The sequence below is a fragment of the Rattus rattus genome, chromosome 1, assembly GCF_011064425.1.
Source record: "Rattus rattus isolate New Zealand chromosome 1, Rrattus_CSIRO_v1, whole genome shotgun sequence".
Lineage (NCBI taxonomy): Eukaryota > Metazoa > Chordata > Mammalia > Rodentia > Muridae > Rattus > Rattus rattus.
In genome coordinates, this window is record NC_046154.1 from 1,710,282 (window position 1) to 1,728,332 (window position 18,051).

At 35.4% G+C, this 18,051-nt stretch overlaps 1 protein-coding gene across 1 annotated transcript in view; it reads right to left on the minus strand.

The window, feature by feature from the left end:
• Positions 1-18,051, minus strand: part of Zcchc7 (zinc finger CCHC-type containing 7) — a 185,135-nt gene that overhangs the window by 126,173 nt on the left and 40,911 nt on the right. The window lies entirely within an intron of this gene.

The window sequence follows — 18,051 nt, forward strand, 5'->3', positions numbered from 1 at the left end:
TCTTGTTATACTTTGCTGTAACTTCCTGTGTCTCTGACATATTCAAGAAGTGAAACTCATGCATAGCATGTTTATATTATTCTCTCCTTAGTGAAAGCTCCCAGACAATGTCAGGCCTGGAGAGATAAGAGCTGCTCCAGGACATGAATTCTCATGAGGATTAGGCAACCACCATCTGGGGCTCCAGAGTTTATCTGTAGCAGCTGCCTTCAAAGTATCCCATCAGCAGTGAGGGAGACAGTCTAATGCTAAAGTGTTTAACAAGTTGCTTCAGCCTGGCTCTGATTGTTCTGCATTGCTTTTTCCTCCTTCTAAATAAGAATAAAATACCAACGTGGTAGCCACTCCCTCCTAAAACACAACCAATCTGAAGTAGTCTGACATATTCAAATTGGCTCTCAAATGTTTGGTAATATCTAATATGAATACTTACTATACCACCAATTTGTAACAATAAAATATTAATAATTAACTCTTTTAATAATTATCCAATAATGACCTAAAATAGTTTTAGATAATTTAAATTTTGGTTTTGAGACTATCATAGATATCTATTAAAAATTCTTCTTTTAATGCCCTCAAATGTTAAAACAACCATAATATGAAACAGAAAGCTTCTAATCAATATTTATATAAAATAAGGGAGATTAACTATAAAACCTGCTGGAGGAGAAAGTTATCTTTAAATTCTCAGTTCTAAATAGCACCCTACTAAAGCTGTCCACCATATTTAACTTTTCTAATGCCAAAAAAATAACAAAAAGCTAGATATAAAAGCAAAATAGGAATAATTAAATGAACATATATTTTAGACAGTTTAAGTCTCAAAACCACTATACCTCAACAGATTTTGCCTGGTATAAAACCTTAAACGATATTTGTTCATTTGAACAACAATTTGCAAAAGACTTACTGTGAAATTTAAATAGATAATATTGTTACCATCAGAGAACTTACAAAGTAGCTGTATTTAAAGATAAACTTTCATTATAATATGATGATTATAGAAGAATGACTTCATTCTTTCATTAGTCACTTGAAATATACAACCTATTTCTGTACTGGACAGTGTGAACCAGATAACAAAAGGCAGAGATTTTTGGGTGTGCCAAAAAATGTTGAAAGATGATATAATTTTTGAGATTTCTTCCAGAACCAAAAATACTACATATATTTGTATCATAGTTTCTGATACAACATTCTACTCTTTCTCTTGAGGTACCTTCACAATTCCTTCACAACTCAACTCTTCTACGACAGTCGATCTTCTTCCAACCTCCCTTTAACTGCCAGTAGTAGAGTAACATTTAAAAGTTATTCTAAAACACGAACTTCTTTTACTTCTTTCTTGGCCAATATTTTTAAATTATATTTTCAAGTCCTAAGAGACTTACTTCAAAATTACTTGGGTAATATTTACTTTCAATCCTATAGTACCAGTCTGCTATAAATTACCTCTCAGATTTTAGACTGCAATAAAATGTGCACAGAAACACATTATGTAATTGCATTAATACTTCCTCAAACCCATTTACTTACACTATTCAGTTTTTCTTGCTTGAAATGCCATTCATTCTCTCCACATAGTAAAATACTTTCGATATGAGATTTTTCAGGATTCAAACTTGTTTCCTCCCCATGCAAAAAACCTATTTATACCAAAATAATTATTTTCCCTTCACTGAATGCTAATTTAAAGACATAAGACATGGGCTTATGTGATCATGTCACAAATATTATTTTCTGGTGGTATTTTTCATATTTCTGATGGAGATAGGAAAGAATAGGTAACAAACAAAACCTATTTTGCTTTATCTTCTCTCAAATGCTCACAATAATTCACAATATAATAAACGGTTGCGAGAATTTTTAAGTCAACCTTCCTTTTAGGTATCTCTTCACAGCAGGTAACAGAACGCAAGAACTGCTTCAGTCCTGCTAGAAATCTGAGCTAGCACTGATATAATACATAGATGTTATCTGGATAGAGAATTTGTCTAAAAAATAATTCCTTGTAATAAATATTAGCTATTCTCTTAAAAATGGAATTTTTTTCTCCTAAATTCCTTGTGAGCATTTATTAGAGATTCAATTTGATACTCAAGCCATGTATTTATGGGATTTACATTCTTAAAACCAATTCCAGCATATTTTCACACAAAGCTTTTCATAAGTTAACCAGGACAACACCCAAAATAAACCTTTTCTTTAAGAAGAAATGCTCCATGATAATAATGAAGATATCAGTTAGACATGAAAGCATGCTGTCTGCACTAGCCAAGTTCTACTGTCTTCTTCTACCCTGCACTAGGATTCAGATGCCCTTCTCAAGACTGTTCAAATTCACCTCTACACTGAATCCTGCTTCGTTCTGTTAGCTTCTTAACCTAGAGGATCTTTGCTTCTTGCTCAAGTCTCTACTTAACTCCAAATTTCCTACCCATGTACTGAATAGGCTCTCTGAACTATTTTCTGACCCACAGTGGGATAAGGTTTTGCAATCTAGATTCTACCATTCAGTCTTCTAGTAAGAGCATCTCCTCAACCAGAATAACCCTCAGTATACTCAAACACACTGGTGTAAGTGATAAACATGAACAGAGTGGCTGCTACCCCACTTTTCAGAGCCTGATCTTAATATATGCAGATCTGTATAAAAGCCAGGTTGGTCTCAAATGTCAATCCCCTACCTGTGCTTCCTCAGTACTGGGACTAATTAGAAGTGTGATCCACCATGCCTGCTCTAAGATTTATACTTGAACTGCCATAAATAAATGTATGCCCTCCAGAAGCATAGAAATCCAATATGGCAGGGCCAGAAAACATCTGCCACTGAAAGGTGGCGAGTGCTTAGATGAATCTATTATCACCTTCCAGGAACCAATATATCCAAAGAATGAGGGTTGCTCTGTGCTACTTTTACTAGAAAACCAGAGCATACACCCATCAATAAAAACAAACAATTTTTATTTAAAACAAAAAACCATTTAGACATCAGTAGAAAAGTCAACAAAAAAACAGTATAATGAGATAGAGATACATGTGTTAGAGGGTAATTTGTAGCCATAATTTGTATTTATAAACTTTAAAAATAAGTATGGGGGCCAGAGAAGATGGCTCAGTTGAAAGTGTGTGTAAAATCACAAGGACATGAGATCAGAGATCCACAACTATATAAAAGCTTGGTATAATGGAGAGGTGGCAGATACATAGAGCGTGCTGGTCAGCTAATCTAGATAACTAGTCAGAGACCCTGTTTCAAAAACAAACACAAACAAAACCATAAAACAAGGTGGATGATAAAGGAAGATACCAACATCCATCTCTGGCCTACACACACACACACACACACACACACACACACACACACACACACACACACACACACACACTTTCACTCAGAAAAACGAGACTCTGGATTGCTTAACTAAACCCCCAGAAAGCAAAATAAATATATTCAAAAGTCTAGGGGGTATAGATAAAATTTCTCCAATATCACTTAGAAATATGTTTAGTGTTCTAATCAACAAATAGCTTGAAGTACAGGCAGGTTGTCAAAAGGTTGAGACAGAATGAAAAAGAAACATTCTGCACAAAGAAAACAATAGTAAACAGAACTCTAGAAAGCAAGAACAATCCAGGAGGTAATACGTTCGTTGAGTGCCTAGGAAGAAACGCTAATCTCTTGAATGCCAGTCTGTAAGCAGGGAAGTTAGCAGTGCTCATGATGACTTACTTATATTTGGAGGAAACTGAAGAAGATGACTGAAACACTAGGAGCTACATGTCAGGAATTTCCTCATCCATCAGAGAAATATTCTAATAATTCCTGTATTCAGGAATTCAAAACCTGGAAAAACTAATATGCATAAAATTACATATCGTAAAATATATGATGGCATCATGTGTTATTCTAAAAAACAATATAAAAATGATTCTTTTGTGGAACAGATAGCAAAGTTCTTACGTAGGAAATGCTTTTGAAACATGCCTAGAGAGGTTAAGTACAGTTTCTTCAGATGAAACAATGGTGTGATCAAGGAAGTGATTAAGACCTGATTTGGAGATCTCTGGTGAGATTGGAAGGTAGGAAAGAAACATTTAATAAATAATTAATTAGATAAATTAATAATAAATTCTAAAATCTAAGAGAGAAAATAAGAGTCAGTAGTTCTGATCCCAAGAACATGCCCAACAGAACTAAAAATGTGCATAAAAAAATGTTCAAAACAAACACTATTCCTAATAGCCAAAAAGTGGAACTACCTTAAATGTCCATCAACTGAGTGACAAAAAAGGCGATATATGCATACAAATTACCTATAACGCAGCTCTAAGAGCACTAAGTTCTGACAGTCACTGTGCCGCCACTCTGAAAAACACTGCAAGTGAAAGAAAGCAGCAGCAAATCCAAAGCAGAGAGCCTGAGTTCATGTCTATGACCTGCCCACATGGAAGGACAGACAGTGCATGAGGACCAGACTGCTCTGCTGCTGCTGTTATGTATCCACTCATGATTGAACTCACCAAGTATGAGGCAAAGAGGGAACAGTCAATGCCAATTAGCTCATTGATCTTTCATATTTATTTGTATATAAAACAATGGAAAATCCAAAAGCTTAAACAAGTTATGATAAGCAAGCAAAGAGTTCTTTAAAAAGTTATTTTCTTCAGGCTGTAATTGACAGAATATAGTGCGGGTCCACATGTGCAACTAATGTCACCAGAGAAATTCTCTTTTGTCTAACATTTTAACAATTTAAACTGACACTTTCCATTAAACACAAGACAATTATTCTTCTAAAATAAAAATAGAACTTTCTAAAATACCCTTTTCCAGCCTGTTACATGTAAGATTTTCTATTTGAAGAGCATAATTACTGTTGATAAGAGTAATTTCACTGTAACTATCAAAAACACAGTAGTTACATTCCTTCTGTGAGACATTCCAATTATAACACATATTACTGCATTTTCTCAGACAATGATCTTTTTAAAAACTGGCTAATACAAAGATAATACAACAGTGAACTGAAACAAACAATTTCACATTCATTGAAGTCAAGTCAATGGATCATTATACAAAAGCGTATGTTCATCAACAAAAATAAACTTTCACTTCTAAAAGTTTCCATTTGAGTCTAAAATCCTAAAATAGTCCTTAAGTTGCACCACAATTCAGCTACTAAGAAAAAGCTAAGTAATGCTTCCCATGACTAACTGGATTAATTCTTTAGCCCAAACACAATTACTGTTCTCCACACTGTTCTATTGAACATCTAAATAAGCATCCCAAAGCTCATTTTATTCAAAGAAAAGATCCAGACCAAAGAATAATCCCAAATGTATGAAGTTTACATTTTGTGTAAAGTTTTTTTTCTTAAAGGGAAAAAAAAATCTATAGGTGGTAATCAGGAAAGGAGTGAGTCGCCCCGGCCAGGTGTGGGGTGACATCTATTGACCCAAAGATATCTTTGTTGAAGGAGTGCCCTGGAGATTCCAGAAGATGTCTTTTTCTCAAAACAATTTTCTTGACTTAGACATTGAATCTAGACTTTTCCAAAGCTGGCACATATACTAGTACTAAAAACATTTTTTCAAGAAGCACCCAATTTCATAGAAAGAAATGTTTCATCTGAATGTGTTTTTTTCCGTCCTGCTGCAGAATTCTGACCTCAGCATGTCCAAAGAATGCTGCTCTCTAACCCAGTTTATGAAAACTTTATTCTCCAGTATAAATCCAAAAACCTGCTACCTTATATATACACCTGCTCTAAAGAGGAGCTACAGTGGAGTCAGGAAAGAGAAGGAGGAAATGTGCTGTGCCTGAATAACTCTGTGACTCAAGGGGTAAAATGAAAGAAAACAAAGAACAAGATTTAACAGTTTAAAGTATCTCAATGGAGGACAGTTTCCTCACTTCAGTCTTACACGTGTGTGGGCCCCACTGCCACTGGCTATTTTATCCACCATCATCAAAAACAATACTATTGGGGTTGGGGATTTAGCTCAGTGGTAGGCAAGCACAAGGCCTTGGGTTCGGTTAACTGATTTCAGACAGAATCTACTACAAATGACAAGTTATCTGACCATGTGTCAGGCTGCCTTCTTAAGGCTTGCTGTTACTAAGACATCTACCCAGAAACCTAGGGACAAGCTCCATTGTGCTCGGGACAGAATACTTACATGAGGTGGTCTAGATAACCTGTAGTGATTCTTCTTCCTTTTAAGACTGGTCATTTAATTTCCAATCTTCTTTATCTGGAATTGCGAAATTGTAATTGTCTTGTCATCTGCATAATGCCCCTTGGGAGACTACTATTGTCAAATTATCATAACACTGGTTATTAGAATGGGAATTTTTAGCTCTTTATAAAATTGTGCATTTAACTAAAGGATTATCTGGTGTTAGGTGGTCTTCCATGGTTCTGTCTCAAAAGATTCATAATCAACCCAAATATTTTTCTTTAAAAAAAAAATGAAGCTATTTAGTTTTGGTCTCTTAATGAAAGCTGTATTAAATGGCAAAGCCTTTTTTGCATTATTAGAAACTGGATGGCAGCAAGAAGACAAGTGTGTGTGTGTGTGTGTGTGTGTGTGTGTGTGTGTGTGTGTGTGTGTGTGTGTGGGGGGGGGAGGGACAGAAAAGGACAGAGACAGAGACAGAGAGAAGGTGGAGGGGTTATTTCCCTTTATATCAAAAGTTAAATTGCAAAGTTCCTAACTAGTTTTGAATCATGTTTGACTTTATTAGCAGGAGGTTAAACATCCTGAGCCTCACCTTTGGCAAATGCAGGTATAATCGGATTAATTTAAATGGTTATTAACGCCCTTTGGAATTATAATTAGCCAGGAGGACAGCTGATACAGGCAGCCTTTGGGAAGGAGCAGGAATGTTCCCTCAGAATTCAAACTCTACTTAGACTAGCACCCTACATAATCCTACCTACCCATCTGGGAGTAGCTCAGAGGTGGCAGGGGGGGGGGTAGTAAAGGTCCTGAAGGAATACAAAAGCTGTGATAGGGAAGAGAAGAGAAGAGAGAGTGAGAGAGTTGATTTTTACTGATTTCCATGTCTTCCCCTCTTTATTTTGAGACAGGGTCTCACTCTACTGCCCACACAGACCTTGAACTCATGGTGCTCCTTCTGCCTCAGCCTCCCAAATACTGCTATCACAGATTTGAGGCATCATGATATACTTGTTAAACTGTACAGTTTAAAACCAATTTAAAAACAGAGACAGAGAGAGCAAGATCAAGAGAGAAGACAAGACAAGCATGCAGGAAACCTATTGTGCTTCTAATGTTTGCAACAAACAAAAGCTTTGTTAGAAATAATTATTAAGATATATAGGCTATGGAAAACAAAATCATAATTAGACTAGAATCTTACTTAGGACAAATCAGAAAGACTTAAATATAAGACAAAAGTTTCTTTTCACTAAAGAAAAGATTTCAGAGTTTCAACTTGAAGTAAGCTGAAATAAGCACATTCTCCTTTCTGTCTTTCTTAGATAGGATACATGAAGCAGCTTATTAAGGCAGATCTGAACTACCATCAAATGGCAGCAAGTTTAACAGTTTCTTTTCTGCTGTCCCCTGGCCTAGACTTTAATACAGCCAAATCTGGAAGTGCAAACTGAGTGAAAACAGAGAGAACTCCAGAAGTAAGCATCTGGTTCTAGCTTGCTGACCAGGAAATCATCTCCTAATGCTCAGAGTGGAAGAATTTCTCGTTTGTCTTTAAATAGTATTTTTTTTTTTTTGGAGCTGGGGACTGAATCCAGAGCCTTGCGCTTGCCTACCACTGAGATAAAATCCCCAACCCCAATAGTATTGTTTTTGATGATGGTGGATAAAGTAGCCAGTGGCAGTGGGGCCCACACATGTGTAAGACTGAAGTGAGAAACTGTCCTCCATTGAGATACTTTAAACTGTTAAATCTTGTTCTTTGTCTTTCTGTTACTTAGCATCAAGAGCTGTAGCACAGTGGCTGGAAGATCAAATTGGAGAAGTCTAGGCAACCAAAATGTACCAAGGATACTAAAAAGGGAGCTTGGGAAAGCAGGCCTATAAAACTGTTCATATATTCCTGGGCTTACTTTAAGCTGTGCATGAATTCAGAGTTGATGTTAAAGGAGCAAACCAGATGCTTGTAAAAATCCAAATAGTGTACAGTTACTTGTCAGACAGACTAATCACGGCATACACAAACAACAGACCTGAGTAAAAATAAGGACTGTATAAGGAAAGTGGCATTAAAGTCTAATCCACAGCAGACTGGTTACGAATTGTTACCTAAACCCAACCACAGATTACCTGCTAAGGGCAAAGCAGCTCAGCGTTCACCATAGAACTGAGACAAAGTCTCACAATCTTATATAAATTCTTCAGAAAATAGTCCAAAATACTTGGATGTTTGAAGAATAAAACAAATAAAAAATGAAACTAAATCATGAGGAAAGACAATGTATGACAAAACAATGTATCAGATTTACTGGCCAATGACCTTGACATCATTACCAGGAAAATGTTCCAACAACATTTCCTGCTCAATGTGAACACAAGATGACGTTTTCTTTCTTTCCTTTTAGGCAGGTCTTGGCTGGCAGGTCTTGGCTAGCAGACGCTGAGTACAGTTGTTTGACCCTCCTGTCTTCCAAGTGTTGGGATGGAAGATACATGCCACCACAAACACACCCAGCTGGAAATTTTCATTAAACAAACAAACAAACATGAAGAACCAAAAGGAAATGTGTGACACTAAGAAAATGTAGTATCATCTGAGATACTCAGTGGACAGACAGACCCCACAGCTGAAAGGAAACTGAGCAGTACGGTCAAAGACAGTGATTAAGGAACTGAGCATCCCTTAAATTAACCAATCCAAAGGAAAAAGGAGAGAGGAGCAAAGTAGGAAAGAGAGAAAAACTAAAATGCTAAAACCTCAAAGTTTAGAATCTTAAGTTTTAGTTGCATTATCTATAGTAAGCACAGTGGAATAACAAAATTTCTTATCAGAATTATCACTAGGATGTGCTGTGGCCTTTTAAGTACTTAGAATTCCTATATGCAGAGAAAATGAAGAAAAAGCTAAGAGAATTCATTCACTGCTACAAAAGAATTACTTCTTCAGAACTAAGTTATATGAAGCCAGAAGAAAACTTGAAACTTGGGATGGGGGAAAAACAATGGAAACTCAGAGTCTTCCTTTTGACATCATTGAACTTTTTTCCTTTGGATGTGGAAAGAACACTAAGGCTTGAATGGGATATGCATTGTAAATACACAGAGAAGTCACAGATACATCCTTAAACAGGACACCTGACAAAACAGACTTCCGAAAGCGCTATCCACAATTTGCATGCATGCATTCATTCTTTCACTTAGGTATTTACTTATGGGGAGGGGTGTGCCACAGTACATACCTGGAAGTCAGAGGGCAACTCAGCGAGTCAATTCTTTCTGTCTCAGGGATTGAGCTTAGGTCATAAGACTAGGAAGCAAGTGCCCTTTGCCACTGAACCATCCTGCTAATTATACTTGCAACGTTTTGTTCCTAATTCCAATTTTAAAAGAGGAAATTAAAAATTTGATACCCATAGATCTTTAAAAGCCAAGCTGTCTTGAATTTCTTTGTTAAATTTGCCCTTCTCCTTAAATGGAAACCTAGACACAAAGCAGCTTCTAAGCAAAAAATAGTGCAAGGTGACAACAACTGAAAAGATGTGTTCTTGTCCTTTAAAATTCGTAGTTGAAACTATACAAACCAATAAGAAAAGAAGTGAAAGTAATGAATTAAACACAGGCTGAAGAAAATCTGGAAATTATTTAAAGACTCAAATATATATATATATATTTTTTTCTTTTTTTCAGAGCTTGCTAGGCAAGCGCCCTACCACTGAGCTAAATCCCCAACCTCCAAATATATTTTATGGTGTTGTTTAACAGTATACTTGTTTGCACGAAGAAAAACCACTGAGGAAGGCCCGCCATGCTCCACTGTCTTAGCACCTCTTTTTTATAATGTCAAGCAATTCCTGACAGAAACACACCTAAACACACCTACCTTAGTAAGTCAGAACTTCTCTAAAGTGCAAAGTGGGAAAGAGGAACACGTAAATTCAGATGAATGTGCATATATATATATATATATATATATATACACACACACATTATACATATATACACTTTAACATATGTGTGTGCGCGCACGTGTGTCAGTTGCATCCCTTATGTATTAAAACACAACACAAAAAATAAATCATTTCACCCTTAATTCATCTCGTTAGTTCTTTTTTTTTTTTTGGTTCTTTTTTTTCGGAGCTGGGGATCAAACCCAGGGCCTTGCGCTTCCTAGGCAAGCGCTCTACCACTGAGCTAAATCCCCAACCCCCATCTCGTTAGTTCTTAAACATTTATTTTGTATCTCATAGAAAAATTATCTCCAAATCTGTAAATATTCTAGCAATATAACTTTGTTTCCTTTTAAGTAAAGTACATGATCTTTAATAATATTAATACATTGTTAAAATGCAGGCAAACCTGAGTTACTGCCAACTGTCCTTGATGTGTTTGTAACACCCTAAAGATTAAACAGTATAATGTCATAAATCCTATTATAGAATATAAATAATCTCTAAATTACATTCAAAGGGATAAAGCATACAGCACATTAATGAACTTTACATTTTCATAACATCCTTTACACTGAAAGCAGAAATCTATCTATTACTTTGGATAAAGTTTATGAAAATCCATCTCTAATAGATATTAAGTAAAATATATCCTGTTCGACCTTGGAATTTACTCTGAAAATGATGTGTCTTAGAAGTGGATTAACCTTTTCCATCTCTCCTGTCTATAATTTCAAGACTTTAAATGCCATATACAAGAGGTGGGGAAAAAAAACAAAAATAAAACCCTCGAGCCCAAGTAACCTGAAATTCTGACTTAAAGGAAGAGTGTAACTCTTTTTTAAAATATGAAAGAAGTAAAGCCCAATACTTTTAGCAGGCAAAGAAAAAGAGCAAAACAGCAAGAGACAAAATGGGGCTACAGATTGCAAAACTGCCAGAAACTTGGGGATCTTGAATAGATACGAAGGCAAAATATACAACATCTTCTAAATGTCTGGAGACTGAAGCAAGAGCTCTTGGGTTCAAATCCTGAGTATCCCACTCACTGATTTTCAGGACAAGTGCAATGTCTGCTATCAGTACTATCATTCTTACCTGGTAAGCTGACACAAATTACTTTTAATTTGGACCTCATAAAATTACTACTGTTATAGGCATTTTTTAAGATACTTTAAAATTTGGACATGTTTCTATGGCTCAAATTAATGAAATAGTGGCAAAAAACAAATTGCTAAGAATGTACATTGCATTCAAGATCTACAGCTACAGGTGGCTATGAGAAAAGCTCAGCGGCTTTAGTAGTTTGCACCACACCTGAATACCCAAGTCAGATCCATGGGAGGGGCCATACAAGCTGGACCTCTACGAGTTGGCCTCTGACTTCCACACGTGTACTCTGGTACTCAAATACCCACACTTAGAAACATGTGTGTGAAGTTGTTAAATAGATGCAACTTTAAAATGGAATAACTGGAGCCAACAACCCTGGAATATATTCACACAGTAGTTCTAAAGTATAACTGGAAATAAATGACTTTTGTAGTAGGTTTCAAACACATCACACACTTCAAATAATATAATGTACAATCCATTCTGACTGACCTCTCAAACAGCCAATACTTGACACTGGATTGATTCTGAAAGCTAAAGGGATATTTTATATGCAACTAGACGACATTTTCCTCTGACTCACAAAATGAATGCTATCACAATCTCAAAGGGTATGTACTGTAGTTTTTATTGACTATATTCTGAAACTGCCCACCTTTAGTCATGTGAACATTTTATAAAACTAATGCTGCTTGTTAACACAGTATCTGCCAAATTTTTAGTCAATACAATTGTTAACTGAACACAAAGAATATATTTGCATTTTTCAAAAATTTACCTTGATTTTATGAATACACTCATTTTTCTAAATACTCACCAAGGTAAGTTTCTCTAATTTAACAACTTACTTACAATCTACCTTAGAATCTGTAACTTCCTTACTAGAAATGAGTGCTGAAATCTCAAAGCAAGGACAGCACAATTTCAGGGCAGCCTGATTTCCTCAAGGCTGTCTTATGTACACCTTTAAAATTACTGAAAGAAAACTGTGTTCTTTAAACGATTAGATGTGTAAAACCTGCAAAACTGTTAATAGTAGGTAGGTCAGTCTAGATAAACTGAAGCTGCTGCTCAAGACTGCGCTCTCACCACTACCTCCAGGCCTGCTTCCCTGTCATCCTTGTCAGTCCTCCCAGCACAGGACGCCTCAATTAAACAGAAGAAGACGGCACAGTGAGTGACACTCTTCTGGCAATGATTTCCCAATCACTTGGCAGCTTCGAATTTCTCCATCTACTCCTTTTTCAATTAACATCAGTTACCAGCCATGATGTGAAAGGCACAATTCAACAGGCTTTACAGTCATAAGTCATTTAGTCATGACCACTCATCATAAAGCATCACACGTATATGAGATTCTCTTTCCTGCTAATCCCCAGTAACCAAAAATCTACTCTGTCTTCATGAATTTCCCTATTTGAGACATTTCACAAAAATGAAATCATAGAATATAGTCCTGCGAGTCTGATATCTTTCACTTGGAATGTTAACAAGGTTCACTTATCAGATTCATCCATATTTCACTTTTATATGGCTGAATATTTCACCTCAGCGATCTACATATTTTGTTTACCTTTTCATTAATTAATGGCCTCTGGGTTGTTTCTAAGTCTTGGCTATTATGATCAACACCATTCTGCAAGTTCTTCACTTAGGCTTGAAGTTATGTGACAATGTTTCAAAATTACAGCCAATCACAGAACTAGCAAAAGAAGTCTATGAAGGTCTTAAAGTCAAACTAAACAATAATACAAATTTCATATAATACACATTGAAGGCTTAAAACTTGAGAAAAACTCTCTGATTTCAATTTTTCAGATTTTAGAATATGTTCATATATACAATAAATATATGTAATATATTGTATTATTTAATATATTATATATCACATATTATATATATAGCATCAATCTAAAAAAATCGCTTGTATTTAATACACTCATGTATTTTATACACATACCTTGAAAATGGTTTTACTGAAATCTGTGATGTATATCTATGTAAACTGTGAAGTCTAGAATTTTCCACAGTGCTAACATGTTATATAAGATTTCAGATTTGGATATTTTAGGATTCTGAGGTTAGATATATTCGAAACCTGCAGCATCTTATTTTGCTATAAATTCTGTTCTCTGAGTTACTCATTCTATTTTAAGATCATCTGGACAGAGGAAAAAGAAAAACTTGCCATCTGCCCTCTGCAAACCATGCATAAACATGAAGAAAAGACAACAAAAAAATGCTGAAACACATGACACAATTTCCTTTTCCTATTTTGACACAGGATCACACTGTGTTGTCCAGACTGGCCTCAAACTTGTGATCCTCCTGTCTCAGTCTGCCAAGAAGTATTCTAAATTTCTGATATTTATCTAAAAAAATAATAATAACAACAACTATAAGGTCCTTTGTATTTTCAAAGGTAGCTTAAATATTTACATGTGAATTAAATTGTTATCTTCACGAACTTCTAAGAAGAACATAACTATATTTAAACTGTCCTAAACCCCTAGGATAAATCTAGGATTTCATATCTAAGAACAATTTCCAAAATTTGTATTTTGTAAATAAAGAAACAAACCACCCAAGATGTCCAAATCAACACTGATAAGATTAATTTAAATAGCCTTGTATATTTGGAAGCAAAAATTAAGTTAAAAATTAATTTTGAATAGTGATTAAAATTTATTTGATAAAAAAAATCTCAAATGTCTACCTGAAAAATAGTTTTCATTTTTTTATATATGTGGACAAACCCCCAAATATTACAATTGAAACAAAAGCCTGAAATTTACTTATTTGCTTTGACTAAAAATAGTGTCAGCAAAATATTATTATTCTTCAATTAAATGACATCAAAATATTCTACAAAGAAATACACAGCATTGAAACAACTCTCACTAATACACCCTATTTTATGTTTTTACATATTACTTAAAAATAAATGTTTAAAAGAAAGGATAAAATTGTAAAGACCTCCTTGAGACTATGCTGCAGACTGGTATAATTTATGTCAATTTTTGGGTAATATACACTGCTTTACAGCATTATCAAACGTACTAAAGCCCACCCACTGTTCCCCTCTGGACCAGAATCAGAATGTTCTGCATCTATGCCTTTTAACTACAACTTTCCATTCAAGGAAGAAAAACAGTGAACAATGCCTACCTAGAAAATATTTATGAAAAAATTCTATATTTTAAAATCTTTCAGTAAATTCCTAAAAGTTAGCTTTAAAAAGAATTCAATCCTGCAAATGTTTTTGTTATAGTTTTACAAATAAACATTTAAAATACAAAATCTAGAGTTACACTTGTAGGATATCAAATATACTTGGGGCCTAATTTTTAATTCAAATTCAATAAATATTTATTGAGTGGTCTTGTACAAGTCTAACACTATGCTAAGCACTATGGGTTAAAGGAAAGAAAGAAAGAAAGAAAGAAAGAAAGAAAGAAAGAAAGAAAGAAAGAAAGAAAGAAAGAAGAAAAGAAAGGAAGGAAGAAAGAAAGAAAAGGAAGAAAGGAAGGAAGAAAGGAAGGAAGAAAGGAAGGAAGAAAGGAAGGAAGGAAGGAAGGAAGGAAGGAAGGAAGGAAAGAAAAAAGAAAAAAACCACCATTCTGGTTTTCCCTATCTTTCATTTTCTTTGTCAGTGTGGCCAACACAAAGAATCATTTGATGAGAAATGCCAGCAGGGGAACAGTACCCTCATTTACTACACACTTGCCTTAAATTTATACTCATGGCCTCTAAACTCAGAATTCAAATAAATACCAACTATGAAAAAGAATTCACGAGAATCTGTTTTTCTGTAGGGCACTCATCACTGAGGGGTAAAATTTTTCTCATATGCATCATGAAAGCAGATCCTTTTTCCATGTTGTTGGCAAAACTGTCAATCATCTTGATGAGCAGCAAATAAATGAATGCCCAATGATGGGATTCTGTATTATCCTTAAAAAAGAAATCCATCAACTAAACATCAACAGGTAAATGTTTATACTCGACAGCCATCAATTTCAACTATCCATGCAAAGAGACAGGTGAGCTGGACTGGTAAACCTCGAAATTAGAGCGGTATTAATCGCCTACTTCCAGCCAATATAAACAGATGTTATTTTTAAACAGGCAAAATCATCTCTTCCACTGAAATTTATTTGCAGCAGATAATGTTCTGTTACATTTTTAATCAAGCAGATGAAGTTACATTTAAATTGAAAATCTGCTTCACTCAACTAATCAGGCAAGTAAAATTCAGAGCTGATTGAATGGCATTACACGCACACTATTGCGGCAGGTAAATTGGGAAATTTACCTGTCACACCACACAGTTTATTGTTCAGTCACTGCATCTGCAACTTAGAAGCAAAGCACTAAGACAAAAAGGGAAAGGCATGTTAAACAGACTTATAAATCAATCATATTTTATGAAAACATTATTAACACTGCCAGCAAAAAAAAAAATAATTTTTTTAAAGAAAAAGGGAGAAACCCACACCACCTCTCAGAGATGTAATGAGGACATACAAGGGCTGTGCTTATCTGCCTCATGTAAATAACATGCCTGGTGATTCTGAAGATCACGATACAACTAAGACGGAGAAAAGCAGCAAGGATCATAATATCATATGGGCAAAGGAGAAAGAAACAATGAGTACATAATGCCAAGAAAACAGAAAGGAAGGAAGAAAGGAAGGAAGGAAGGAAGGAAGGAAGGAAGGAAGGAAGGAAGGAAGGAAGGAAGGAAGGGTCAGCAGATATAAAACAAAGGTGAATCAGACCTTTAAAAAGAGCAAAATAAACATCACAAACACAGATCATAAGATGAAAGGACCAGCATATGGACCATTAACTGTGCACATAGAACATATCTAAAACATGTCAGTTCATTATGCATATAAAATATCTATTTCTTTTTTTTTTTTTTTTTCAGAGCTGGGGACCAACCACTGAACTAAATCCCCAACCCCAAAATATCTATTTCTTTTCAGTCCTTTATGGTTTCCACGTGGGTGAGTGGGTGGTAACATTTCTAAAAAGGCCTTCAAAAGCTTTATTTACAGATTTAAAAAAAAAAAAAAACAGGTATTTTTTTTCATTTCATTGCTTAGTCTTCATAGATCAAATGCTTTTGAGGCCACACTTGAAGGCCATATCCCTGTTGGTAAGACTGATGACGAATAGTTCCAATACCGTGTACCAACACTGTTGTATCTTTTACATTTTAATTATACTACCAGGCACTGTACCTTTTTTTTTTTTTTTTTTTTTTTTTTTTTTTTTTTTGTTTTTTTTTCGAGCTGGGGGACCGAACCCAGGACCCTTGCGCCTCCTAGGCAAGCGCTCTACCACTGAGCCTAAATCCCCAACCCCATTGTACCTTCTCTGTCTCTCCCTCCTACTCCCTCTTCCCTAGTTTACATTATCTTTTTTCCTTTATTCTCTTTCTTTAATTTTTTTGGAGTGGGATGAAATAGAGATGGCTAGAAATTAAAGAAAATCTGGAATTCTCTCTAAATTATAAACAAAATTCTATTATGTAGTTTTTAATATAGTGGACTTTTACATTAAGAATGACATAACAAACCCTGTCAAAGGGTTAATTAGTAAGGCTAAGTAGAACCATTATGCACGCAACAGCACAGTGTTTTAGCTACCAAACCATCATTTCTGCAAATTATTGTTTAGGGGTCTGTACTGGTTCACTTTGAGTCAACATAACAAAATACCTCAAACTGGGTAATTTCTTTAAAATTAAAAAAAAAAAAAGTATTTCTGACAGTTCTGGAGGCTGGGAAGGCCCAGGTAAGAAGCCACAATGATGTCTAGTGAGGTTCTTCTCAGGGAACCACAGCAGGATGATCAAACAAGCATGAGAGTCAAGGATGCAACCAATGAGGCCCCATGCTTATTGCCTTGTGGCATCTCGACTGCCTACCAAAGGTCTCCACCTCCAAATCCTAACACGTGACTTTTTATATTTCTTTAGGGAATTAAAATTCTACTGCACTAACTTTTAGGGAGCACATTCTCACCATAACAAGCTTTAGACAATACTTACAAAGTATATTTCCCAGATGCCCCATCCTAGTTCCTCTACTGCTTTTAACCTAGTTAGTATGGCAAGTTTCTAAGATTAATAAACTAATACTGGAACTTTTTTTATTAACCAAAGTCCATCTTTATTCAGATATCTTTAGTTGCTACTACAGTTTTTTTTCCCGGTTCTAGGATCATATATAAAAAACATTATATTCAGTTGTCATATTTCTTTAATGTTCCTCTAGGCTGTGAATTTATCTAAAACTTTGTGATGACCTATCAACTTGAGGAATGCTATATAGGCATTTCATACAATATTCGCCCCACTGTTGGGGTTCCTGATGTTTTCCTCATGGTGGAACAGTATGGTATCATTCTCCACATCTTAAGTGCAAGCACTATCAACACGGCTTCTTGCCATTAGTAGTCTCCACAGCACTCTTTATTATGTTCTAACTCAACTTTCACAAAAACTACTTATACTTTGCTTTTAAATGGCTATTTTAGTTTGCTTTTTTCCTTGCATCTGTGTGTGCATGTTTGGAGTGTCTATGCAAATAGAGGCCATAAAAGCAGGCAATCAGGTGTCTTTGCCAATCACTTCCCATGTACTGAATGCGGCAAAGTCTCTCACAGACACCCAAAGCCACTGAATTGATAGCCAGCTTGCTCCAGGGACTCTGTCTCCAGTGGCTGAATGGGGAGACTACAGAGAGCCACTGTGCCTCTCAGGTTTTAAGTAGGTGCTGACGATTCCAAC